Genomic DNA, 27,115 nt, shown 5'->3' on the forward strand with positions numbered 1-27,115 from the left:
ATGAACACAGGAACTATGACTGGCTTGGATTATGCAGGTATCCAGTCCTGGCCAATCAATGATGGTTGTGAGAAGGAGACACAGGATGTGTTTGTTAGAAGATATCAGCTGGAGTAAGGAAAAAGGAATCATTTCCAGAAAGGGAGAGGGGAATTAGCATTCTTAAATGAATAATTTTTAACAGATATGTTTGTCTTTGATCTCTTTGGCAGTTTTATTATAATTCACTAGGTATGGTTTTCTTTGTATGTATCCAAAATATTCATAAATTTAATGTAGAGATTATCATACTAAGTAAAGTAAGACAGAGAAAGACAAATATTATGGTATCACTTATATGTGGAATCTAAAAAAGATGTTACAAAATGAACTTATTTACAAAAGAGAAACCGCCGACTCACCAACATAGAAAAAAAGTTAGTTATGGTTACCAAAGGGGAAAGGGGTGGGGGGAATAAATTTGGGATTAAAAGATACAGACTACTATAAATAAAATAGATAAACAAGGTTTTGGAGACAAGATGGAGGATTAGAAGGATGTGACCTCAGCTCTTCTTACAAAAACACCAAAATCACAACTAACTAACTAACTAACTGCTGAACAGCCATCAACAAAAAAAATGCTGGAACCTACCAAAAAAGATATCCTACATCCAAAGACAAAGCCACAGTGAGATGGTAGGAGGGGTGCAATTGCAATTGCAATAAAGCAAATCCCATACCTGCTGAGTGGGTGACCCACAAACTAGAAGATAATTATATCGCAAAATTCTCCCACAGGAGTGAAAGTTCTGAGTCCCATGGCCGTCTCCCCAGCCTGGGGGTCTGGCAACAGGAGGAGGAGCCCCCAGAGAATCTGGCTTTGAAGGCCAGTGGGGTTTGATTGCAGGAATTCCACAGGACTGAGGGAAACAGAAACTCTACTCCTGGTGTGCACAAGGTCTCATGCACACCAGGAACCAGGGAAAAAGCAGTGACCTCATAAGAACCTGGACCAGACCTACCTGCTGGTATTAGAGGGCCTCCTGTGAAGGTGGGGGGTGGCTGTGGCTCACTGCAGGGACAAAGACACTGGCAGCAGCATTTCTGGGGAGTACTCACTCGCGTGAGCCCTCCTAGAGGCTGCCATTTTCTTACCAAGACCTGGCCCCCACCAAGAACCTGTAGGCTCCAGTGCTGGGACGCCTCAGGTCAAACAACCAATAGGGTAGGAACACAGCCCCACCCATCAGCACACAGCTGCTTGCTAAACACAGTCCTGCCCGCCCCGGGGACAAGACCCAGCTCCACCCATCAGTGGGCAGGTACCAGTCCTCCCATCAGGAAGCCTGCACAAGCCTCTTAGCTAGCCTCAACAACTGGGGGCAGACAGCAGAAGCAAGAAGAAGAACTACAATCCTGCAGCCTGTGGAATGGAAACCAAAAGCAACAAATAATATACAAGGGAACTCGCATAAGGTTATCAGCTGATTTCTCAGCAGAAACTCTGCAGTCCAGAAGGTGTGGCATGATATATTTAAAGTAATGGAAGGGAAGAACCTACAACCAAGAACACTCTACCCAGCAAGGCTCTCATTCAGATTCAGTGGAGAAATCAAAACCTTTACAGACAAGGAAAAGTTAGAGGAATTCAGCACCACCAGACCAGACTTGCAACAAATGCTAAAGGAACTTCTCTAGGCAGAAAAGAAAAAGCCACAACTAGGACCAAAAAAATTACAAACAGAAAAGCTCACTGGTAAAGGCAAACATACAGTAAAAGTAGGAAATCATCTACACACAAATATGATATCAACACCAGCAATTGTGAGAAGAGTACGAATGCAGGATACTGGAAATGCATTTGATATTAAAAGACCAGCAACTTAAAACAATCTTGTTTCTATACAGACAGCTATATCAAAACCTCATCGTAACAACAAACCAAAAATCTGCAATAGATACACGAAAAAGAATCCAAACACAACACTAAAGTTAGTCATCAAATTACAAGAGAACAAAAGGGGAAGGGAAGAAAAAAGACCTATAAAAACAAATCCAAAACAATTAACAAAATTGATATGATTTCAATTTTCTTAAATTTACCAAGGCTTGCTTTGTGGTCCAGCATTAACAAAATGGCAATAAGAACATACACACAGATAATTACCTTAAACATAAACGGATTAAATGCTCCAACAAAAAGACACAGACTGGCTGAATGGCTACAAAAACAAGTCTGGTATATATGCTGTCTACAAGAGACCCAATTCAGATCTAGGAACACATACAGATTTAAAGTGAGGTGATAAAAAAGGTATTTCATGCAAATGGAAATCAAAAGAAAGCTGGAGTAGCAATACTCATATCAGACAAAATAGACTTTAAAATAAAGACTGTTACAAGAGACAAGGAAGGACACTACGTAGTGATCAAGGGATCAATCCAAGAAGGAGATATAACAATTGTAAATATATATGCACCCAACATAGGAGCACCTCAATACATAAGGCAAATGCTAATAGCCATAAAAGGAAAATTGACAGTAACAAAATAATAGTGGGGGACATTAGCACTCCACTTTCATCAATGGACAGATCATCCAGACATAAAATCAATTAGGAAACACAGGCCTTAAATGACATTTTAGACCACATGGACTCAATTGACATTTATAAAGCATTCCATCCAAAAGCAGCAGAATACACATTCTTCTGAAGTGCCCACGGAACACTCTCCAGGATTGTTCACATGCTGGACCACAAAGCAAGCCTTGGTAAATTTAAGAAAATTGAAATCATATCAAGCATCTTTTCCAACCACAACACTATGAGATTAGAAATCAATTACAAGAAAAAAACTGTAAAAAACACAAACATGTGAAAGTTAAATATATATGCTACTAAACAACCAATGGATCACTGAAGAAATCAAAGAGAAAATAAAAAAATACCTGGAGACAAATGACAATGAAAGCATGACAATCCAAAATCTATGGGACGCAGCAATAGAAGTTCTAAGAGTAAAGTTTATAGCAATACAATCTTACCTCAGGAAACAAGAAAATTTCAAATAAACAACCTAATCTTACACCTAAAGCAACTAGAGAAAGAAGAACAAATGAAACTCAAAGTTAGTAGAAGGAAAGAAATCATAAAGTTCAGAACAGAAATAAATGAAATAGAGACAAAGAAAATAATAGAAAAGATCAATGAAACGAAAATCTAGTTCTATGAAAAGAGAAACAAAATTTATAAACCTTTAGCTAGACTCATCAGGGAAAAAAGGGACAGGGCTCGAATCAATAAAATAATAAATAAAAGAGGATAACTTACAATGGACACCTCAGAAATACAAAAGATCATAAGAGACTAGTGCATGCAACTATATGCCCATAAAATGGACAACCTAGAAGAAATGGACAAATTCTTAGAAAGGTACAATCTCTCAAGGTTGAACCAGGAAGAAATAGAAAAAATGAACAGACCAATTACAAGCACTGAAGTTGAAACTGTGATTAAAAAACTCCCAACAAACAAAAGTCCCGGACCAGATGGCCTCACAGGCAAATTCTATCAAACATTTAGAGATGAGTTAACACCTACCCTTATGAAACTCTTCCAAAAAACTGCAGAGGAAGGAACACTCCCAAACTCATTCTACGAGGCCACCATCACCCTGATACCAAAACAAGACAAAGATATCACACAAAAAAGGAAAATTACAGGCCAATTTCACTGATGAACATAGACGCAAAAATCCTCAACAAAATACTAGGAAACCGAATCCAGGAACACATTAAAAGGATCATTCACCATGATCAAGTGGGATTTATCCCAGGGATGCAAGGATTTTTCAATGTCTGCAAGTCAATCAGTGTGACACACCACATTGACAAATTGAAGAATAAAAACCATATGATCATCAGAAAAAGCTTTTGACAAAATTCAACACCCATTTATGATTTTTAAAAAAACTCTCCGAAAAGTATGCATAGAGGGAACCTCCCTCAACGTAATAAGGGCCATATATGACAAACCCACAGCAAACATCATTCTCAATGGTGAAAAACTGAAAGCATTTCCTCTAAGATCAGGAACAAGACAAGGGTGTCCACTCTCACCACTAATATTCAACATAGTTTTGGAAGTCCTAGCCATGGCAATTAGAGAAGAAAAATAAATAAAAGGAATCCAAATTGGAAAAGAAGACGTAAAACTGTCACTGTTTGTAGATGACATGATACTATACATAGAAAATCCTAAAGATGCTACCAGAAAATTACTAGAGCTCATCAATCAATTTGGTAGTTGCAGGACACAATTAATACACAGAAATCTCTTGCATTCCTATACACCAACAACAAAAGATCATAAAGAATAATTAAAGAAACATTCCCATTTATCATTGCATCAAAAAGAATAAAATACATAGGAATAAATCTACCTAAGGAGGCAAAAGAACTGTACTCCAAAAAATATAAGACATTGATGAAAGAAATAAAAGATGACACAGGTGGAAAGATATACCATGTTCTTGGATTGGAAGAATCAATATTGTCAAAATGACTATACTACCCAAGGCAAGCTACAGAATCAATGCAATCCCTATCAAATTACCAATGACATTTTTCAGAGAACTAGAACAAAAAATTTTCAAATTTGTATGGAAACACAAAAGACTATGAATAGCCAAAGCAATCTTGAGAAAGGAAAACACAGCTGGAAGAATCAGGCTCCCTGACTTCAGACTATATTATAAAGCTACAGTAATCAAGACAGTATGGTACTGGCACAAAAACAGAAATATAGTTTAATGGAACAGGACAGAAAGCCCAGAAATGAACCTATGCACCTATGGTCAAGTAATCTATAACAAAGGAGGCAAGGATACACAGTGGAGAAAAGACAGTCACTTCAATAAGTGGTGCTGGGAAAACTGGACAGTTACATGTAAAGGAATGAAATTAGAACACTCCCTAACACCGTACACAAAAATAAACTCAAAATGGACTAAAGACCTATATGTAAGACCTGATTCTATAAAACTCTTAGAGGAAAGCATAGGCAGAACACTCCTTGACATAAATCACAGCAATTTTCCAAGCCGTCTCCTAGAGTAACAAATAAAAACAAAAATAAAGAAATGGGACCTAATTAAACTCAAAAGCTTTCTCACATCAAAGGAAACCACAGACAAAATGAAAAGGTAACCTACAGAACAGGAGAAAATATTTGCAAATGATGCGACTGACAAGGGATTAACCTCCAAAATCTACAAACACAGTTCATGCAGCACAATATCCAAAAAACAAACAACCCAATCAAAGACTGGGCAGAAGACCTAAACAGACATTTCTCCAAAGAAGACATACAGATGGTCAAGAAGCACATAAAAAGATGCACAACATTGCTAATTATTAAAGAAATGCAAATCAAAACTACAATGAGATTTCACCTCACACCAGTCAGAATGGCCATCATCAAAAAATCTACAAAAAAATAAATGCTGGAGAGGGTGTGGAGAAAAGGGAACCCTCATGCACTGTTGGTGGGAATGTAAATTTGTACAGCCACTATGGAGAACAGTATGGAGGTTCCTTAAAAAACTAAAAATAAAACTACCATGTGACCCAGTAATCCCACTACTGGTCATGTACCCTGAGAAAACCATAATTCAAAAGGACACATGTATCCCAGTGTTCATTGCAGCACTATTTACAATAGCCAGGACATGGAAATAACCTAAATGTCAAACGATAGATGAATGGATAAAGAAGATGTGGTACATACATACAAAGGAATATTACTCAGCTATAAAAAGGAACAAAATTGGGTCATTTGTAGAGATGGGATGGACCTAGAGTCTGTCATACAGAGTGAAGCCAGAAAGAGAAAAACAAATATTGTATATTAATGCATATATGTGGAATCTAGAAAAATGGTACACATGAACCTATTTGTAGGGCAGATATAGAGACAGAGACATAGACATAGAGAATGGACATGTGCACACCGGGGGGAAGGGAAGGGTGGGATGAATTGGGAGATTAGGTTTGACATAAAGTACACTACCATGTGTAAAATGGATAGCTAGTGGCAACCTGCTGTATAGCACAGGGAGCTCAGCTCAGTGCTCTGTGACGACCTAGATGGGTGGGATGGGGGCGGGGGGAGGGAGGTCCAAGAGGGAGGGGATATAGGTATACATATAGCTGATTCACTTCATTGTACAGCAGAAACTAACAAAACATTGTAATGTGTCTTTTGCATATATCTGGAGAAAAACATGGTTCGAAAGGATACGTGCACCCCAATGTTTACTGCAGCACTGTTTACAATAGCCAAGACATGGAAGCAACCTAAATGTCCATCAACAGAGGAATGGATAAAAGAAGATGTAGTACATATATACAATGGAATATTACTCAGCCATTAAAAAGAATGAAATAATGCCATTTGCAACAACATGGATGGACCTAGAGATTTTCATACTAAGTGGATTAAGTCAGACAAAGACAAATATCATATGATATCACTTACATGCAGAATCGAAAAAAAATGATACAAATGAACTTATTTACAAAACAGGAACAGACTCACAGACTTAGAAGACAAACTTATGGTTATCAAAGAGGTAAGGTGGCGTGAGGGATAAATTGGGAGTTTGGGATTGACATATACACACTACTATATTTAAAATAGATAACTAACAAGGACCTACTGTATAGCACAGGGAACTCTGCTAAATATTCCATAATAACCCTAATGGGAAAAGAATTTGAAAAAGAATAGGTATATGTATATGTATAACTGAATCACTTTGCCGTACACTTCAAACTAACACAACATTGTTAGTCAACTATATCCAATAAAAATAAAAATTAAAAAAAAACAAGGACCTACTGCATATAGCATAGAGAACTATATTCAGTATCTTATAATAACCTATAATGGAGAAGAATCTGAAAGGATATATAATATCACTTCGCTGTACACCTGAAACACTGTAAATCAACTATACTTAAAAGAATTCAAAATATTCATAAATAGTAGAATGGATAAGTAAATTGTAGTCTGTCTACACAGTGAAATACTATACAGCAAGGAAAATGAATAAACTGCAGTTACACACAACAGCATGGATGAAGCCCACAAATACGCTGAGTAAGAGAAAACTTCAGAAAATAATATATACTAAATTTTTCCATTTATGGGAAAGCTAGTCTGTGATGTTGGAAGTAAGGGGAGTTTCACATTTGACTAGGAGGGTAGGTACCAGGAAGCTGGTAATACTCTGTTTCTTGACGTGGGTGGTGTCATACAGATGTGCTGACCCCGTGATAAATCATTAAGCTGTATACTTTTCATTTGTGTGCTTTCTGTAGTATGTTATACATAAATGAAAAGTGTTTTTCTACAAAAATGCTTATTAGCAATTGGATGGAAAAAAAGAAATCCACTTGAGTTTAGTTTGAAGAAAGGTTCCCACTACTGAAAATCACTGATAGAATATTCCATCCCCTATTTCACAGACTAGGAAACAAATATCCACATGTATTAAATGACTGATTCTGGGTTTCAGAGATAATTAGTAATGGAGTCGGAACCAAAGGCTGTTTTTGAATTCAAACCCAAATCCAGAGCTTTCCACCAATCTGCCATGATATACACATAATATACATAAATATATGTAAATCTCTCTAGCTCTGGGACCAAAGACTGCACTCATTCATTCAGTCATTCATTTGGCATCTATTACAAGGCAGCCATCGTGCTAGGCTCAGGGAGATCTCTGTCTCCTGCCCTGCAGCCCAGTGAGTGCTGTAAGAGAAATATAACCAGGTGCTGAGGAATACATGTAGGGAGCTATTATATCTTTGGTGGATCAGGGGTGTCTTCACAGAGGTATATTTATATGTGTGCTAGATATTCCACCAGGCAGATGTCTAGTGGTTAGGTGAAATGGTTTAGTACTGCTGGATTGAAACCTTGGCCACATCATTTACCTGTTAGGCAGTATTACTAAGCTGTATAAACTTAGATTGGTCACACGATCTCTGTGCGTCAGTTCCCTCAGCTGTAAAATGGGGACAAATTATGGAAGTTAATATATATAACTGTGTGCCCAGCACCTTCCTAAGCAGAGTGGGTACCAAGGATGAAGATGGGCTCAGTGGAAGTCTGCCCCAGTGGGGAGGAGTATTTTATTACTGACAATGTTTAGAATTGCCAACATAGGTTGGTGGGAAAAAGCAGAATCATTTTTTGATTTTAATATTGTTTTTCAATTCTCTGTAGACAATGCAACTCCTTATTGGCTGCATCTGAAGCAGGTATTTCCACCGCCCCACCCTTCACCCTCTACACTACCAGATGCATAGTAAGTACTACATAAAAGCTTGCAAGTATCATTGTTATTATTTAGGTAAGGAAGGTCATGTAGGAATTCTCCAGAAGTGAGGGTGCGGGCAGGGTTGGGGTAGGGGGGCAGGCTTTCCTCGTAGAGGAAACAGTGCATGTGAAGGCAAGTAGGTAAAAAGATTATGTTCATTCAAACCATCAGTTAATACCTGAGCCAAGAAGCAAACTGGGCTTTCCTGAGGATAGTAGCTCCATCATTGGGAAGGAAAGCAAAGCATTGTGACTCTTTTCTTTGACAGCCATCATTGAAGGCCACTCGCAATTTCACATGAGATCCTTCTGCCTTCTGTTCAACGTTCTCCCCACTCCACAGCATTGTGCGCGGTTGCCTTTCTGCTCTAGAGAGTCAAGGATGGCTTGAAGATATCCGCCCTTGAGAGCGCAATTCTGCCAACAAGCTATATCTATGCAGTGTTTCTTAGTGTGCTGATGTGAGTGCCTACTTTGATGATAAGAATAATCAACTGCTTTGTCTTTTAGAGGGTTCTTAATGCCAACACTCCATAGTTCTTCTCGGTGAGTGCAATTAAATACAGGGAGGGACAAAGCCCAGCTAAGTAATTCACAAAAGCACAACTACAGAAAGAAAACTTTAGCTTGGTTTTTCTATCAGTCAGTGACTGGGCTGCTACCAAGGTAAGGGATTTCATTACAGTGAGGACTGTCACACCGTTGTAGCGGCCCAGAGCAGAGATATGAGTCATCTTACTGAAGACCCCTAAGTGGACTGTGCTAGTCTCCTCAGTCTGTTATAACAAAATACCAAAGACTGGGTGGCTTAAAGGGCACTGCCTTCTTGCTGTGACCTCACATGGCACAGAGAGAGAGAGAGAGCTCTGGTGTCCCTCTTCTGATAAGGACACTAATCCCATCATGGGGCTACACCCGGATGACCTCATCTAACCCTAATTATTTCCCAAAGGCCTCCACCTCCAAATACCAACACATCAGGGACTGGACTTCAACATATGAATTCTGGGGACACACAAAGACTGCATCCATAGCAAGGAGAAATGGAGGGATCATAACAATGCAAAATATCAGCACGTCATATAGATGACTTGGCCAAAAAAACCCCCAGAAAACTCTATTTCAGTAAATTTAAAAATAAGCAATTTATTTACTTTACCTTAGAGACAAAATATCACCTGTAACTATAATTCCTTTCTGACTCCTCCTAAGGAGGGGTCCCAAACTAAAAAGTGAAACAAAATAACAGACCAAATACAATAAGATTATCTATAATGAAACAAATAACAGACCAAATACAATTATCTAGAAGCAAAATCCAGAATCATTCCCATTGGAGAACATGGATTAAACAAAAGAATTTTTAATCCATGAATTAAAAATTAGTCTTTTTGGGACTTCCCTGGTGGCGCAGTGGTTAAGAATCCGCATGTCAATGCAGGGGACATGGGTTCGATCCCTGGTCCAGGAAGATCCCACATGCTGTGGAGCAACTAAGCCCATGCACCACAACTACTGAGCCTGTGCTCTACAGCCCACGTGCCACAACTACTGAGCCCACGCACCTAGAGCCTATGCTCTGCAAAGAGAGAAGCCACTGCAATGAGAAGCCCGTGCACTGCAATGAAGAGTAGCCCCCGCTCGCCGCAGCTAGATAAAGCCCATGTGCTGCAATGAAGACCCAACACAGCCAAAAAATAAATTAAAAATTTTAAATTAGTCTTTTTGAGACGTAAATGAACTTACATACGAAACAAAAGCAGACTCACAGACCTGTGGTTTCCAAGTGGGGGGGGAGGTTGGGGGAAGGGTATATTAGGAGTTTGGGGGGTTAGCAGATGCAAACTATTACATATAGAATGATAAACAACAAGGTCCTACTGTATAGCATGGGGAACTATATTCAATATCCTGTGATAATGGAAAAGATTATGAAAAAGAATATATGTATAACTGAGTCACTTTGCTGTACAGTAGAAATTAACACCACATTGTAAATAAACTATACTTCAATAAAATAAATTTTTTAAAAAATTAGTCTTTCTTTTTGAATCTGCAAACCTCAGAACACTATGTAAAATAATTTGGACCAAATGATTTAAAAAACAAACAAAAAAATCCCATTATAAAGCACCCTGATGGACAGGGCACTTAGGATTCTCTAGCCTAGGCAAAATGACATATCCCAGCATAAAGTTTAGGAACACAGGCCCTGGAGCCCTCCCCCTCGATTTACATCCTGGCTTCACCACTCATTAGTTACATGACCTTGAACCTGTTAACCTCCCTGAGCTTCCATGTCCTCACTTATAAAAAGGGGTTAATAGTACTACCCACCTCATAGAGTTGCTGCTAAAATTAAACGAAGTTTAGACAGAAAGCACTTGGAGCAGTGCCTAAAAACAGTAAGCACTCTAATTTTTAGAGAAATGCAAAACAAAATTAAAATAAGGTACCACTTCACACAGGTCAGAATGGCCATCATTAAAAAGTCTACAAACAATAAATGCTGGAGAGGGTATAGAGAAAAGGGAATCCTCCTACACTGTTGGTGGGAATGTAAGTAAGTTGGTGCAGCCACTGTGGAGAACAGTATGGAGGTTCCTCAAAATACTAAAAATAGAGTTGCTGTATGATCCAGCAATCCAACTCCTGAGCTTATATCCAAACAAAACTATAATTCAAAAAGATACATGCACCCCTATGTTCATAGCAGCACTATTCACAATAGCCAACACATGGAAACAACCTAAATGTCCATCAACAGATGAATGGATAAAGAAGATGTGGTACATATATATAATGGAATACTACTCAGCCATAAAAAAAGAATGAAATAATGACATTTGCAGCAACATTAATGGACCTAGAGATTATCATACTAAGTGAAGTAAGTCAGAAAAATACCATACCATTGGAGCACCCAAATACATAAAACAAATACTAACAGACACAAAGGTAGAAATTGAGAGGAATACAACAGTAGTAGGAGACTTTAACACCCCACTCACATCAATGGACAGATCTTCCAGACAAAGAATCAATAAGGCAACAGAAATCCTAAATGACACAATAGAACAGACAGACTTAACTGATATTTTCAGGACATAATATCCAAAAAAAACCCAGAATACACATTCAAGTGCACATGGAACATTCTCCAGTACTGACCACATACTAGGGCACAAAACAAGCCTCAACAAAGTTAAGAGTATAGAAATTATCTCAAGCACCTTTTTTGACCACAATGGCTTGAAGCTAGAAATTAACCACAGAAAAAGAAATGAGGAAAAAAAACGATTACCTGGAAACTAAACAACATGCTACTAAAAAACCAATGGGTCAACGATGAAACCAAAGAGGAAATTTAAAAACACCTTGAGACAAATGACATTTCATCCAAAAGCAGCAGAATACACTTTTTTCTCAAGTACACACACAACATTCTCCATCTTGGGTCACAAATCAAGCCTTGGTAAATTTAAGAAAATCAAAATCATATCAAGCATCTTTTCCAACCACAATACTAAGAGATTAGAAATAACTACAGGAAAAAACCCTGTAAAACACACAAACACATGGAGGCTAAACATATGCTACTAAACAACCAATGGGTCACTGAAAAAATCAAAGAGGAAATCAAAAAATACCTGGAGACAAATGACAACGAAAGCATGACAATCCAAAACCTATGGGACAGAGCAAAAGTAGTTCTAAGAGTAAAGTTTATAGCAATACAGTCTTACCTCAGGAAATAAGAAAAATCACAAATAAACAACCTAACCTTACACCTAAAGCAACTAGAGAAAGAAGAAAAAACGAAACCCAAACTTAGTAGAAGGAAAGAAATAATAAAGATCAGAGCAGAAATAAATGAAATAGAGGGACTTCCCTGGTGGTCCAGTGGTAAAAAATCCACCTTACAATTAGGGGGACACGAGTTCAATCCCTGGTCAGGGAACTAAGATCCCACATGCTGCGGGGCAACTAAGCCCACACGCCTCAACTAGAGAACCCACGTGCCACAAACTACAGAGGCCACACGCTCTGGAGCCTGTGCGCCACAACTAGAGACAGAAAATCTGCACGCCACAACTAGAGAGAAGTCCGAGCGCCACAACTAGAGAGAAGCCTGTGCACTGCAACGAAAGATCCTGCATGCCTCATCGAAGATCCTGCGTGCCACAACTAAGACCCAACATAGCCAATAAATAAATGAGTAAATAAATAAATAAATAAAACATATTTTTTTAAAGAAATAAGTGAAATAGAGACAAACAGTAGAGAAGATCAATGAAACTAAAAGCTGATTCTTTGAGAATATAAACAAAATTGATAAACCTTTATCCAGACTCATCAAGAAAAAAAGAGAGAGGACTCAAATTAATAAAATTAGAAATGAAAAACGAGAAGTTACAGTGGACACCACAGAAACACAAAGGATCATAAGAGACTACTACAAGCAACTATTCACCAATAAAATGGACAAACTAGAAGAAATGGACAAATTCTTAGAAAGGTAAAATGTTCCAAGACTGAACCAGAAAGAAATAGAAAATATGAATAGACCAATCACAAGTACTGAAATTGAAACTGTGATTAAAAATCTTCCAACAAACAAAAGTCCAGGACCAGATGACTTCACAGGCAAATTCTATCAAACATTTAGAGAAGAGTTAACACCCACCCCTATGAAACTCTTCCAAAAAATTGAAGAGGAAGGAACACTACCAAGCTCATTCTACAAGGCCACCATCACCCTGATACCAAAACAAGACAAAGATATCACAAAAAAAAGAGAAAATTACAGGCCAATATCACTGATGAACACAGACGCAAAATTCCTCAACAAAATAATAGCAAACCGAATCCAACAACACATTAAAAGGATCAAACACCATGATCAAGTGGGATTTATCCCAGGGATGCAAGGATTTTTCAGTATCCACAAATCAATCTGTGTCATACACCACATCAACAAACTGAAGAATAAAAACCATATGATCATATCAATAGATACAAAAAAAGCTTCTGACAAAATTCAACACCCATTTATGATAAAAACTCTCCAGAAAGTGGGCAAAGAAGGAAACTACTTAATACATAATACATATTAAAGGCCATATATGACAAACCCGCAGCAAACAACATTCTCAATGGTGAAAAAAATGAAAACATTTCCTCTAAGATCAGGACTAAGACAAGGATGTCCACTCTCACCACTATTCAACATAGTTTTGGAAGTCCCAGAAATGGCAATCAGAGAAGAAAAAGAAATAAAAGGAATCCAAATTGGAAAAGAAGAAGTAAAACTGTCACTGTTTCCGGATGACATGATACTATACATAGAAAATTCTAAAGATTCCACCAGAAAACTACTAGAGCTCGTCAATGAATTTGGTAAAGTTGCAGGATACAAAATTAATACACAGAAATCTCTTGCATTCCTCTACACTAATGATGAAAAATCAGAAATAGAAATCAAGAAAACAATCCCATTTACCATCGCATCAAAAAGAATAAAACACCTAGGAATAAACCTACCTAAGGAGGCAAAAGAGCTGTACTCAGAAAACTATAAGATACTGATGAAAGAAATAAAAGATGACACAAACAGATGGAAATTTTTACAATGTTCTTGGAAGAATCAATATTGTGAAAATGACTATACTACCCAAAGCAATCTACAGATGCAATGCAATCCCTATCAAATTACCAATGGCATTTTTCACAGTATTAGTACAAAAAAATTTACAATTTGTATGGAAATACAAAAGACCATGAGTAGCCAAAGCAATCTGGAGAAAGAAAAATGGAGCTGGAGGAATCAGGCTCCCTGACTTCAGACTATACTGGAAAGCTACAATAACCAAAACAGTATGGAACTGGCACAAAAACAGAAATATAGCTCAATGGGACAGGATAGAAAGTCCAGAGATAAACCCACGCACTTATGGTCACCTTATCTTTGATAAAGGAGGCAAGAATATACAGTGGAGAAAAGACAGCCTCTTCAATAAGTGGTGCTGGGAAAACTGGACAACTACATGTAAACGAATGAAATTAGAACACTCCCTAATACCATACACAAAAATAAACTCAAAATGGATTAAAGACCTAAACATAAGGAAGGATCCTATAGAACTCTTAGAGGAAAACATAGGCAGAACAGTCTTTGACATAAATTGCAGCAAGATCTTTTTCGATCCACCTCCTAGAGTAATGAAAATAAAAACAGAAATAAACAGCTCATGCAGCTCAATATCAAAAAATAATCCAATCAAAAAATGGGCAGAAGATCTAAACAGACATTTCTCCAAAGAAGACATACCAATGGCTAAAAAGCCCATGAAAAGATGCTCAACATCACTAATCATTAGAGAAATGCAAATCAAAACTACAATGAGGTATCACCTCACACTGGTCAAAATGGCCATCATCAAAAAATCTACAAACAATAGAGACTGTGGGTGGGAATGTAAGTTGGTATAGCCACTATGGAGAACAGTATGGAGGTTCCTTTAAAAAGTAAAAATAGAGCTACCGTATGATCCAGCAATCCCACTCCTGGGTATATTTCTGGAGAAAACCATAATTCGAAAAGATACATGCACCCCAATGTTCATTGCAGCAGTATTTACAATAGCCAGAACATGGAATCAACCTTTATGTCCATCAACAGAGGAATGGATAAAGATGTGGTATGTATATACAATGGAATATTACTCAGCCATAAAATGATGGACATATGATGGACATGGATGGACCTAGATATTGTCATACTGAGTGAAGTAAGTCAGACAGAGAAAGACAAATATCATATGATATCACTTATATGTGGAATCTAAAAAAAGGGTACAAATGAACTTATCTACAAAACAGAAATAGAGTTATAGATGTAGAAAACAAACTTATGATTACCAGGGGTAAGGGGGGGGGGCGGATAAATTGGGAGATTGGGATTGACATATATACAGTACTATATATAAAATAGATAACTAATAAGGACCTACTGTATAGCACAGGGAACTCTACTCAATACTCTGTAATGGCCTATATGGGAAAAGAATCTAAAAAAGAGTGGATATATGTATATGTATAACTGATGCTCTTTCCCGTACACCTGAAACTAACACAACATTGTAAATCAACTATATTCCAATAAAAATTTAAAAAAAAAAGAATATACAATGGGAAAAAGACAGCCTCTATAGCAAGTGGTGTTGGGAAAGTTGGACAGCCACATATAAATCAATGAAGTTAGAACACACCCTCTCACCATATACAAAAATAAACTCAAAATGGCTTAAAGACTTACACATAAGACATGACAGCATAAAACTCCTAGAAGGGAACATAGGCAAAACAGTCTCTGACATAAATTGTACCAATATTTTGTTAGGTCAGTCTCCCAAGGCAATAGAAATAAGAACAGAAATAAACAAATGGGACCCAATCAAACTTACAAGCTTTTGCACAGCAAAGGAAACCATTGACAAAATGAAAAGGCAACCTACAGAATGGGAGAAAATATTTGCAAATGATGTGACTGACAAGGGCTTAATTTCCAAAATATATGAACAGCTCATACAACTCAACAACAAAAAACAAACAACCCTATCCAAAAATGGGTAGAAGACCTAAATAGACATTTCTCCAATGAAGACATCCAGATGGCCAATAGGCACATGAAAAGATGCTCAACATCGCTAATTATTAGAGAAATGCAAGTCAGAACTACAATGAGTTACCATCTCACACCGGTCAGAATGGCCATCATTAAGAGCTCTACAGATAACAAATGCTAGAGAGGATGTGGAGAAAAGGGAACCCTCCTACACTGTTGGTGGGAATATAAGTTGGTGCAGCCACTGTGGAAAACAGTATGGAGGTCCCTCAGAGAATAAAAATAGAATTACCATATGATAAAGCAATCCCACTCTTGGGCATGTATCCAGACAAAACTATAATTCAAAAAGATACACGCACCCCTATGTTCATAGCAGCACTATTTACAATAGCCAAGAGATGGAAACAACCTAAATGTCCATCAACTGATGGAGAAAGAAGAGGTGGTACATATACACAATGGAATACCACTCAGCCATCAAAAAGGACGAAATGATGCCATTTGCAGCAACACGGATGCACCTACAGATTATCATGCTAAGTGAAGTAAGTCAGAAGGAGGAAGACAAATATCGTATGATATCACTTATTTGTGGAATCTAAAATATGACACAAACGAGCCTATCTATGAAACAGAAGCAGAATCACAGACAGAGAACAGACTGGTGGTTGCAAAGGGGGAGGGGTTGGGGGAGGGACGGAGTGGGAGTTTGGGGTTAGCAGATGTAAGCTTTTATATACAGAATGGATAAACAACAAGGTCCTACTGTATAGCACAGAGAACTATATTCAATATCCTATGATAAACCATAATGGAAAAGAATATTAAAAAATGTATATATGTATAACTGAATCACTTTGCTGTACAGCAGAAATTAACACAAGATTCTAAATCAACTACATGTCAATAAAAAAAGAAAAATACCATATGATATCACTTACTGTGGAATCCAAAATATGGCACAAATGAACCTATCTATGAAACAGAAACAGACTCACAGACATAGAGAACAGACTTGTGGTTGCCAAGGGGGATGGGGGATAGGGGATGAGGGATGGGGAGGGATGGACTAGGAATTTGGGGTTAGTAGATGCAAACTATTATATACAGAATGGATAAAAAACAAGGCCCTACTGTATAGCACAGGGAATATATTCAATATCCTGGGATAAACCATAACAGAAAAGAATATAAAGAAGAATGTACTATACATATATACATATATATGTATGTATAATTGAATCACTTTGCTGTACAGCAGAAATTAACATTGTAAATCAACTATACTTCAATTAAAAAACTTTTTTAAAACACAGTAAGCACTGTATTTCTTCATTAAAGTTAGCTACTTTTTTTTACTTATCAACCATTGCCTCATCACAGATTTATGACCAATGTCCTTGGGGGGAGGCAAGACTCTGGTGAACTCAGAAAAGCAAAGTATAATCTGTGCTGTCAAAATGCCCCAGCAAGGAAGGGTCTCATGAGTCCCTGTGGAGCCCATGAGAGCGTTAACACTTTGTGCTGCAGTCAGAACAGAAACAACAGGCTCCAGGAAATCAGAGGAGATGGAAAGCTCTCACATACAGGGGATGCAACATACCCCCAGACTCACTCATTATCCTCTCACCCCTCTCCCACCCGTTTCCCATGCCCTAGTCCTGCTCCTCCTATTTTCTATACTGTACACCCAGCAGTCAACTTCCCCATCACCCTCCTCCCTTAGCCTTCCCATCACTAGGACCTTTACAACATAGGTTGGAAATACATCATTTTCATTCACTCATCTCCCAGCACACTGCTCTCACCTGGGCTCAGCTGGGCTCTCACCACCTCTCAGCTGGGCTGCTGCATTAGCCTTCTTACATGTCTCTGCTTCTACACTTTCTCCAGGCCAATCATTCTCTTCGAAATCTCCAGAAGAACCTCTCAAACTTGCAAAACCCATCATGACACTTCTCCAATAAAATCTCCATTTCTTTCAAGCCGTGCCCCTCCTCCTCTCTCTGCTCTCAATTCCTTCCACCCCCAGAGTCCTATTTTACACTTGCCATATGGAATCCAGACAGGTTCCTCAATCTCCCACATCCTCTCCCACCTCTGTGCCTTGGGTGCAGGCTCTTGCTTCTGTGTGGGATTCCACCATCGGTTTTCTACCTAGAAATCTCCAACTCACTATACAAGGCCCAGTGTCAAATGCTGCCACCTCTCTGGAGCCTTCTCTAGCTTCTGCAGGCCAACCCAGATGCTCTATCGTCCACACATTTATGGCATCAAACATAGCTCCATAATCAATGTGCTCACCGTTTTGTAATGGTTCATCTGCAGGAATATCCTCCAGCACTGGGCCTGGATACTGTAGCCCATGATAATATTAATGAGAACAATGTAGTAACAAAAACAATAACAACAACAATAAATCCTTTCTTTTGTTTCTAAAAAATGCTATTAATGTTGAGTCTTTGGTAGATTCTAGGTACTTCGCTAAGCCATTGATTAGCTTGAACCACATAAGATTGCTATTTTTTATTGGTCAAAATGGTCATACATTGATGATTTCATGTACTTTGCCCCAAAACACACATCTTTTAAATTTAATCTTCACAACAACCCTAAGAGGTAAATATGTTATTATTCCCATTCTATGGGTGGGAAAATTGAGGCTCAGAGGTTTCAAGTAACCTTGCCCAAGGTTCTAGGACAAGAAAGTGAAGGAGCCAGGACACTAGTCCAAAACTGTCTGCCTCTCAATGCTCTTAACCAGGGCTATATCCTGACCCCCGGACTTTTTATTTAATTGTTTAATCAACTAATGAGGCAATGACATGAGGGTCCTGGAGATAGGATGATGGTTGCCTAACATAAAGATACGAGTCTGTGTTCAGCAAGTCCAGAGAGGACAAATTCTGATGGCCGTGTGGGAGTTAAAGCAGGTTTCTCAGCAGCCAGCAAAGGCTGTTAAATACTGAAATGAGTTAATAAAGAAGGTTATAGAATCTCCTTCAAGGGAAGGATTTCTTCCCCCAGTGGAGGACAGAGTCTCATCTGTCTGAGATGGTTTAAATATAATCCTCTGTGAAGGTCAATAAATTGTGCTCACCAAGTTCTTTCCAGGTTCCTTATGATACTCAGATACATGGGCTTAATGTGGCTCAGCGTGTGGCCTGAAAGGGGGGAGGGGGCTGATCCTCCAGCCAGAAATAATCTCTTCCTCCTTTACACGCTTTCAGCCCTCTGACTTGACCTTCCTTATGACACATGTAGTGATTTTTGTATGTCATTTTGCTTTCTGCAAGAGAAAACGCATCCAAAGCATGAGGTGTGTGTGGCTCATTTTGATATCTCCCACAGCACCTAACAGAGTGTTTAGTGCTACATTATTAACACTTTGATTAAATGAAGTTTCCTTCCTCTTCTGAAAGCAATCTTATAGTCCCAAGCTAAAAATAAGCCCCTGATTTTCATCCAAAACCTATTATCAAAACTCAGCAACTCACACCATGGGGGCAAAGTTTTCTTAAATATGCTTTTGGTCCCATCATTATCAGATATAACATAATTTTTTTTCTTTCTTCTTGCCTCATTGTGAAATATGGTCATTCAGATGGTAATTCCTTCCAGGTAAGATGTCTGAAAAATGAACCAGCATTTCAGCCAGTAAGAAAGGAATCTGGCTAGATCACTAATAGAAACGAACATATCCAGGTATCTAAGTGTTCCGCAGTTCCCAGCTAGAGTCACCACCACCTCAAAATAATTACAGTGGAAAAGATTTTCCATAACGGTCACTCTACAGAGGCATAAATTTTCATGATGATAATGAGTACGTACAATAAAAAATTGCTCTAGCTGTACACCTGAAACTAACCCAACGTTGTAAATCAACTATACCCCAATACAAATTTTTTTTAAAAGTTGCTCTAGACCCTTTTATTCTCAATAAAAATAACAATAACTATACTTGTACTGAATATTAAAATAAAAAAACTTTCAAACGATCTAGCTCATTTGATCCACAGTCCTTACCATTTATATCACCACTTTAGAAGATATTTAGAGGAAACTTGGATCAGAGAGATGAAGAAAATTGCTATGACTCACAAAGCTAGGAATAGCAAGAGTCTAGACTGGAACCCAGGCATTTTCCTGACTCCAAATCTCATGATCTTTCTACCAAATCTTTCTGTCCACATGGCCAATCTTAAAAAAAAAAAAAAAAAAAAATAGCATTTGTACCTCAGCAGTATAAAAAAAATCAAGATCCAGAGATAAATGACCAATTTGCTAGAGGAGCCACATTTTCTTAATTTTAGTAATTGAGCTTGAACATTAATTCCTCACATCTGGTTAAAAAATACCAATAGCTAACATTTTATTGAGTGTTTACATCTTGCCACTGTACTCAGTGCTTTCCATGGATCAATTCACCTAATCCTTACAAGTTTAGAAGGTTGGTTCTCTTTCCATTTTACAAATGTGGAAACTGCAGTTTACAAAGATTAAGTTGTGAGACCTTAGCTTTCCCAAGGTCACGTGATTTGGAAAGTTAAGTGGCAGAACTGTGATCTGAACGCATATCAGCAAAACCCAGAGCCTAGTCTCTTAACCGCTATGCTAATCCGCTATGCCAGCGGTTCTCAAGGCTTGATCCTGGGGAGGCAACATCAGCGTCCCTGGGAACTTGTTAGAAATGTGAATTCTCGGTCCACACCCAGACCTACTCTGGAAGAGGGGCCCAGCAATCTATCTATGTTTTAAAAAGCCCTCTAGGTGCTTCTAAGTTACACTACAATCTGAGAATTTCTGTGCTAGATGGCAACAAGAGTAAATGGGAACCGTTCATAGGGATTCGGTATACACTCTGTGCTATCAGGGAATGCAAAAAGGAAGTGGGAGAAGTTGGAGACAACTAATAAGGTTGTTGTAAATGAAAATCTTCAGGGGATAGAAAAGCCAAAACGGGAAGAAATAACCTTAACTAGTGCACGCAGAAGCTAAAAACAGCAATGATGAGCAATTAATCAGGCAATATGTTACACTGTAATCAAGGATCAGAAAATTCCAGAAGAACTAAATGACACAGAGTTTATTACTGCACGGTAAATGATCATTAATAAAACATGGCTGTTAAAAGAACCAAAGAGATGAATAATCATAGAAAGGAAATGTCAGCTGTAGAAAGAATAACCTGTGGTCTTAATCACTTGGAAAAATTACAGGTCTGGACATAGAATCAAAAGAAAAGAATGGAAATTAGCAGTGTTATGAGAATACAGCACAAACCTGATTGCTTTTTTTATATATAAAATTAAGATAGTTACAAAGACACCATGCACTGGTGAATGAAAAGTTTGACTCGGCTAACATTTCAACGGCTAAAAATAGTGAATTTACATAATTGTAGTTTCATGTTGTTTAGCATCAATCCCCATCTCTGGTGTAGAAATAAGAAATTACTTACATTAATGCAGAGATTGCTTGACTTGAAATTTATCTGGCCCCACTGGTTATTCTTTGGATTTATCTGGCTGATGACCTCTGCTGACCCGTAAATTTCCTAAAGGACTAACTCTGCACACACGTGTTTCCAAAGAGAGAAACAGGAGCAGTTTCCAAGGGCATGTCATTCCTGTATCATTCATTCTATCTCTGCAGAGGACTGCTTGCTCAAAGTGTACGAAAAATACCTGCAAGTAAGTATAAAAAGAAAAAGGATTCCAACAGAGACACCAAGTCATTATACTACAGAACTGTGGGTTATTCCTTTCATTTGAGGGCTACTGATTTGAGATCTTTAAAAAAAAAAAAAAATTCAGTCAGTCTAGAGGAAGCAAATCAAAGAGAATATGGTAATTGAAGCTGTCAAAGGAAATACTAACCAGTAAAACCGTCTAACTGGAATTATGAGAAGATATCATAACTTCCATGGAGGAAAAAGTATGTTCTTTTCCAACTTAGTGTTGTGCAGGAATTTTTCATTCTCATAGCAACAAAAATTATCCTAATTAGTTAAAATGTATCAACTACTTATTATGTGCCAGGAATCATTCTAAATGCAATATATATGTCACCTCCTATACTTCTCGTAGCAACTCTATGATGTATGCATTATTGTTGCCCTCTCTCAATTTCATATTTGACAGATAAAGAAATTTTACGGCAGAAAGTTAAAGTTACTCTCCAAAGATGGCCCCCAATAATTCTGCCCCTCCCTATATGTACAAGCTGCTCCTCCCATAAACAGGTACAACTTACATTCCACATTCCTTCTCCTTGTATCTGCTGAGTCTAAGACTAAATTGGCCAATAGAATGCAGAGAAAGAAATATTATGAGTATTCTAAGCCGGGTATTAAGAAGGCTGGGCTGTTTCTACATCTCGAAATCTAGCCATCACGTTGTAAGAAAGCCCAAGCAGCCATGCGGAGAGGCTCTTGTGGAAAATAATCAAGACCTTTGGCTCACAGTGTCAGCTGAGCTCCCAGCCAACAGCCAGTACCAACTTGCCAGTTAACGTGAGTGAGCCATTTGGGAAGTAGATCCTCCAGCCCCAGTTAAAACACCCCAGCTCGTAGCACATGGAGCAGAGATTAGCTCAACCAAACCCTATCCAAATTGCAAAATCATTGTTGTTTTAAGCCACCAAGTTTTGACATAGCTTATTACACCGCAACGGACAAATGAAACACTGAACTACCAAGATTGCACAGTGAGATAGTCCAACATCAGGTAGGCCATACCCTTCTCTCTCATATAAATTAAACTGCATATGAGGATGTGCAAAGAAAGGATTCCAATCAGAGGCAGGGGTGAATGGAAAATGTGCTTATATGGACACCTTATTCAACAGTCACTGAGAATCTGGGAGGTACCAGGAACTGAGCCCAGATGCTATAGATACAAAGGTGAACAGTCAGAGTCCTTGGCTCAAGAAATTCTCCATGCAAGGCCACTAGGACAAAATGTCAATACCATAGGAAATGATCAAATTGATGCAAAATAACGGACAGATGTTTGGGATTACCTGATGAGGGGACCCGAGTTAAAAAGTTAATACTCTTGGCAGTGCGGCCCGGTGGCCCGGAATATCTGTCTCTTGCTTCAACAGTGTTTAGACAGAACAGACCCAGGGACGCCCCTGCTTCCAGCTTCCGACCACCCTCCAACCTCCTTTCCAATCGCAACCTTTGGAACCAACCACTCAGCCACCTTCAGCTTCCAGGACCAGCCAACACTGTTTTTTGAGCTTAGCTCCCTATTGTCGATCAACCATGACCTCCCCAGACTCCTCAGAATTATTCCACCGAGGTGGAGGCCGCAGTGAGCTGCCCGGTCAACATGCACCAGCAGGCCCCCTGCACCTACCTCTCTCTGGGCATCTATTTTGGCCACAACGATGCGGCTCGGGAAGACGTGGGCCACTTCTTCAGCAAGTTGTCCGGGGAGAAAAGTGAGGACGCCGAGCATCTCCTGAAGATACAAAACCAGCACGGCAGCTGTGCCCTCTTCCGGGACGTACAGTGCAGAAGCCGTTCCAACGTGAGGGGGGTAAAACCGCAGACACTCTGGAAGCCACCGCGGTCATGGAGAAGCACCTGAACCAGGCCCTTTTGGATCTGCACGCCCTAGGTTCTGCCTGCGCAGACTCCCAGCTCTCTGACTTCCGGGAGAGCCGCCTCGGGGGTGAGCAGGTGAAACTCATCAAGAAGATGGCGACCACCTGACTAATCTCCGCCAGCTGGTGGCCCCCAGGCTGGGCTGGGAGAGGATCTGCTCAATAGGCCCACCCTCAAGCACGAATAGGAACCTCCTCAGACCAGCGGCCCTTGAGGAGCCCCTCTGGCATCCCTCTGGTGTCAAGGCTTCTGCCTGAAGCCTCTTTCTGCAGCCACTAGGCAGCTTTTTAACCACCCTAGGGCCTTCTCCCAAGCTGTGAACCAAATGTAAATAATAAAGCTTTTTGCAGAAAAAAAAGTTAATGCTCTTGATTTTTTTCCAGCCACCCTAAGTCAAGGAATTACTGGGCAAGATTTAGAGTAAGCTTGGAGTGGGGGTAGGAGAAAAGTGTAAGTAAACTTGCAGGGTAGATCAACAACAACACAAAAGAAGTGTGTGTGTGTGTGTGTGTGTGTAAGAAAGGAAGGCAAAAGATGATAAATAGGTATTAGGGGAAGGAAAATTTAAAACATTCAGTTATCTTTGCACACACACACACACACACACACACACACACTACTCCTATGGCAAGGTCCACGGACATATTCTGACCAAATTGAATGTCAAAGAATTCTTTAAAAATGGTTGCAGGGACTTCTATTATAGTTCCAAGAAGGAGTAGCCCCATTTCCACCTCTTAGGCAGAGTTCCTCTCTCTTAAAACTAAGAATTCGAGAACGTATGTTCCAGACATGGCAGAAGCCTCAAACCAGAAACCACCAACATGAACAGACAAAAAATTTACTTGAAGAAGAGCCTATTCCCCCTAGCCAAAATACTAGGAAAGGGGTAACCTATCAACAGAAAACCTTTTTGGTAATACTGCCTTACTCCAGGCAAACTCCAAAAGAAAAACTGCATTTCTCCCACCCCATGGTTTTAGGGGGGCTGAGTAGGAAGCCGATCTTCCACTCTACCCCATCTGTCTCCCGCCTCCACAGAAGCAGTTGGTAACACTCAGATTCCTCCACCAGGATAGCATAAGTGAGGTCCAGCAGCAAGCAGAGCCCCCCATCCCTACCGGGGAGCAATGAAACTCAGTAAACAGTGAGTCACATCTAGTCGGCACTTCACTTTCCCTACGATCCATGTCACTGGAGCCTGGTGGACAGCTGAACCACCATGCCTACCTGGCATCAGTGAGGAGGTATGAGGTGGCTTAGTTGGCACTCATCGCCCCCCTTCCCCTCCCTCATTGTCAAGGATGCCTTGCTGAGCTTCCTTTCTCCCCTGTAGCAGCAAAGCAGGTGAGCCAGCATTCTGCTCTCCCCCTCTCTGTTGTCAGCAAGGCATAATCTTACACCGCTTGGAGGCAATGAGGCGGTACAAGTTGATGCCTTGACCGGGAAGGTTTCAGTAGGACCAAGTGGGGAGCATCCTCTTGCACGGAAACAATGCGAGCCAGCTCTCTACTTCTGCTATTGGCAGAGCCCCTTTAGGAAGCTGGACATATACACCCATCCAGCCCTCACTTAAGCTACACCTCAACAGGAGGACTACCTACTAAAAAAAAAAGATTAAATAGGATCCAAATTCTCAAAGAATAATATCCAAAATGTCCAGGATACAATCGAATATCACTGATCATACCACGAACCAGGAAAATCACAACGTAAATGAGTAAAGACAAGCCCCAGCCACCAACACTGAAATTAATCAGATACTGGAATTATCTGACGAGAATTTTAAAGCAACCATCATAAAAATGCTTCCATAGCAATTACAAATTCTCTTGAGACAAATGAAAAACTAAAAATAATTATCAACAACATTGTCTCTTATGTTACTAAGTTTATATAACTGGCAACTATGGCTATGCCATCTTTTCTTCTTGGAGGTACACAAGTTGCTTGCTCCTTAACAATAAGGATATTATATCCATCTGAGAATATTTATAGTGCTGGCCCTCATTTTCCAAAGAACCTAAGACATTATTATGCAACTGAATCTTCTAAAGTACCCACAGCCAACATGACGTTGTTGAAGGAGGTCAGCTAGAGGACGTGACCACCGGTTGACCCACAAGCTGGACACAGGAAGTCGGAGGCTCCTCATTCCCTCCCGTCCTTGGAATGTACATTCTGCCCACCATTCCCACACTAGGAGCTGTTTCAAGGCCATAATCTGGAGAGAGTAAGGTGTTGTTAAGACCATCTGGACTGAATACGAGACTGAACGTAGTTAAATAACCTTTTAAGATTCTGGCAGGTGAATGAGGAGATCACCCCGTCTTGTGGCCACCCAGGACAAGCCTTGTGTATAAGTCCCCTTGCTTATTAAAACCTCCACCTACCATTCTGGAGTGATCTGCCTCTTTCTTCTGTCTCTTCTTGCCCTCTGTGTACAGGGGCCAGTTTCACCCAGATTTCACCTGGGAAGTTCTTGAGTTTTTGAACTAACAGATGCACAACATATGCCCAGTAATTAATTTCATTGTCACATTAGCTGCTCACCAATTTCCTGTAAATTTCATGCCATGTATTTATTTGCTTAACATCTATCTCAAAACTTTAAAACCTGTAATTAAAATGCTCTCGAACATGGTAAATAAAAGAAATGCTGAGTATTTTGGCTTGATACTGACTTTTGTTTACCTCTGACACATAAAAATGTACTTCCTTTTTTCTGAAGAAAAGTATTTGTCAAATGTTTACTGGGGGATAAGACTTTAGAGAGAGAAATGCTTCTGATGACCTTCCTTCATTAAGGTTTTTGGCTTCCATGGTATAAATCAAGAGGTGCCACCAAGGTATACCTTTCCCTAATTGCTGCCATAAAGCCTGAAATTACACGGTCAGAGTCTTTGTGCATAAAACACCATTCTATCTTCAGGTATGTCTTCTCCCCAAGTGAAACTACTCTAAGAGGAAATGCATCTCCGTGATGAATGCCCTGTAAGGTCTCAGAAGACATGAGCTCCGTGAGATGCCACTGCTCACTGCCCAGTGTGACTTTGGGCAAGTCCTTTAACCCTTCCAGCCCTGTATTATTATTATTTGCAAAATGTGGATAACCTACCTGTCTGCTCCACTTGGCAGAGTTAATAAGAAAACTAAAACAGTGCATATGTGGGCACTTAATGTAATGAGCTATACAAATACAAGTGATTACTATTAGCGGATAATTTTTTGTAGAATTTTATAAAAATTACTTAACACATCAGAACAAAATGTTTGGTAATAAAACATACAAAGAGGATTTTAGGGGCTGCCAGAGGGCTAGTAGGTATATCAAAAGGAGAGGACCATGAGAGAGAAAGAGGGACGCTGCCAGAGACACATTTTGCTGCATCTCAAGTTGCCTCTGCAGAGGTGTTTAGCTGGAATCAATGATCCTTGCAACATGTCCATTGGAGTGTATGCTCAGGGCTGAGAGGACACCTAGAGCAAAAAATGCTG

At 39.4% G+C, this 27,115-nt stretch overlaps 1 pseudogene; it reads left to right on the plus strand.

The window, feature by feature from the left end:
* LOC137770959 (ferritin light chain pseudogene) lies at nt 1–23,874 on the plus strand (annotated as a pseudogene).
* The last annotated feature ends 3,241 nt before the right edge of the window (nt 23,875–27,115 follow it).

This window comes from Eschrichtius robustus, chromosome 10 (assembly GCF_028021215.1).
Source record: "Eschrichtius robustus isolate mEscRob2 chromosome 10, mEscRob2.pri, whole genome shotgun sequence".
NCBI classification, from domain to species: domain Eukaryota; kingdom Metazoa; phylum Chordata; class Mammalia; order Artiodactyla; family Eschrichtiidae; genus Eschrichtius; species Eschrichtius robustus.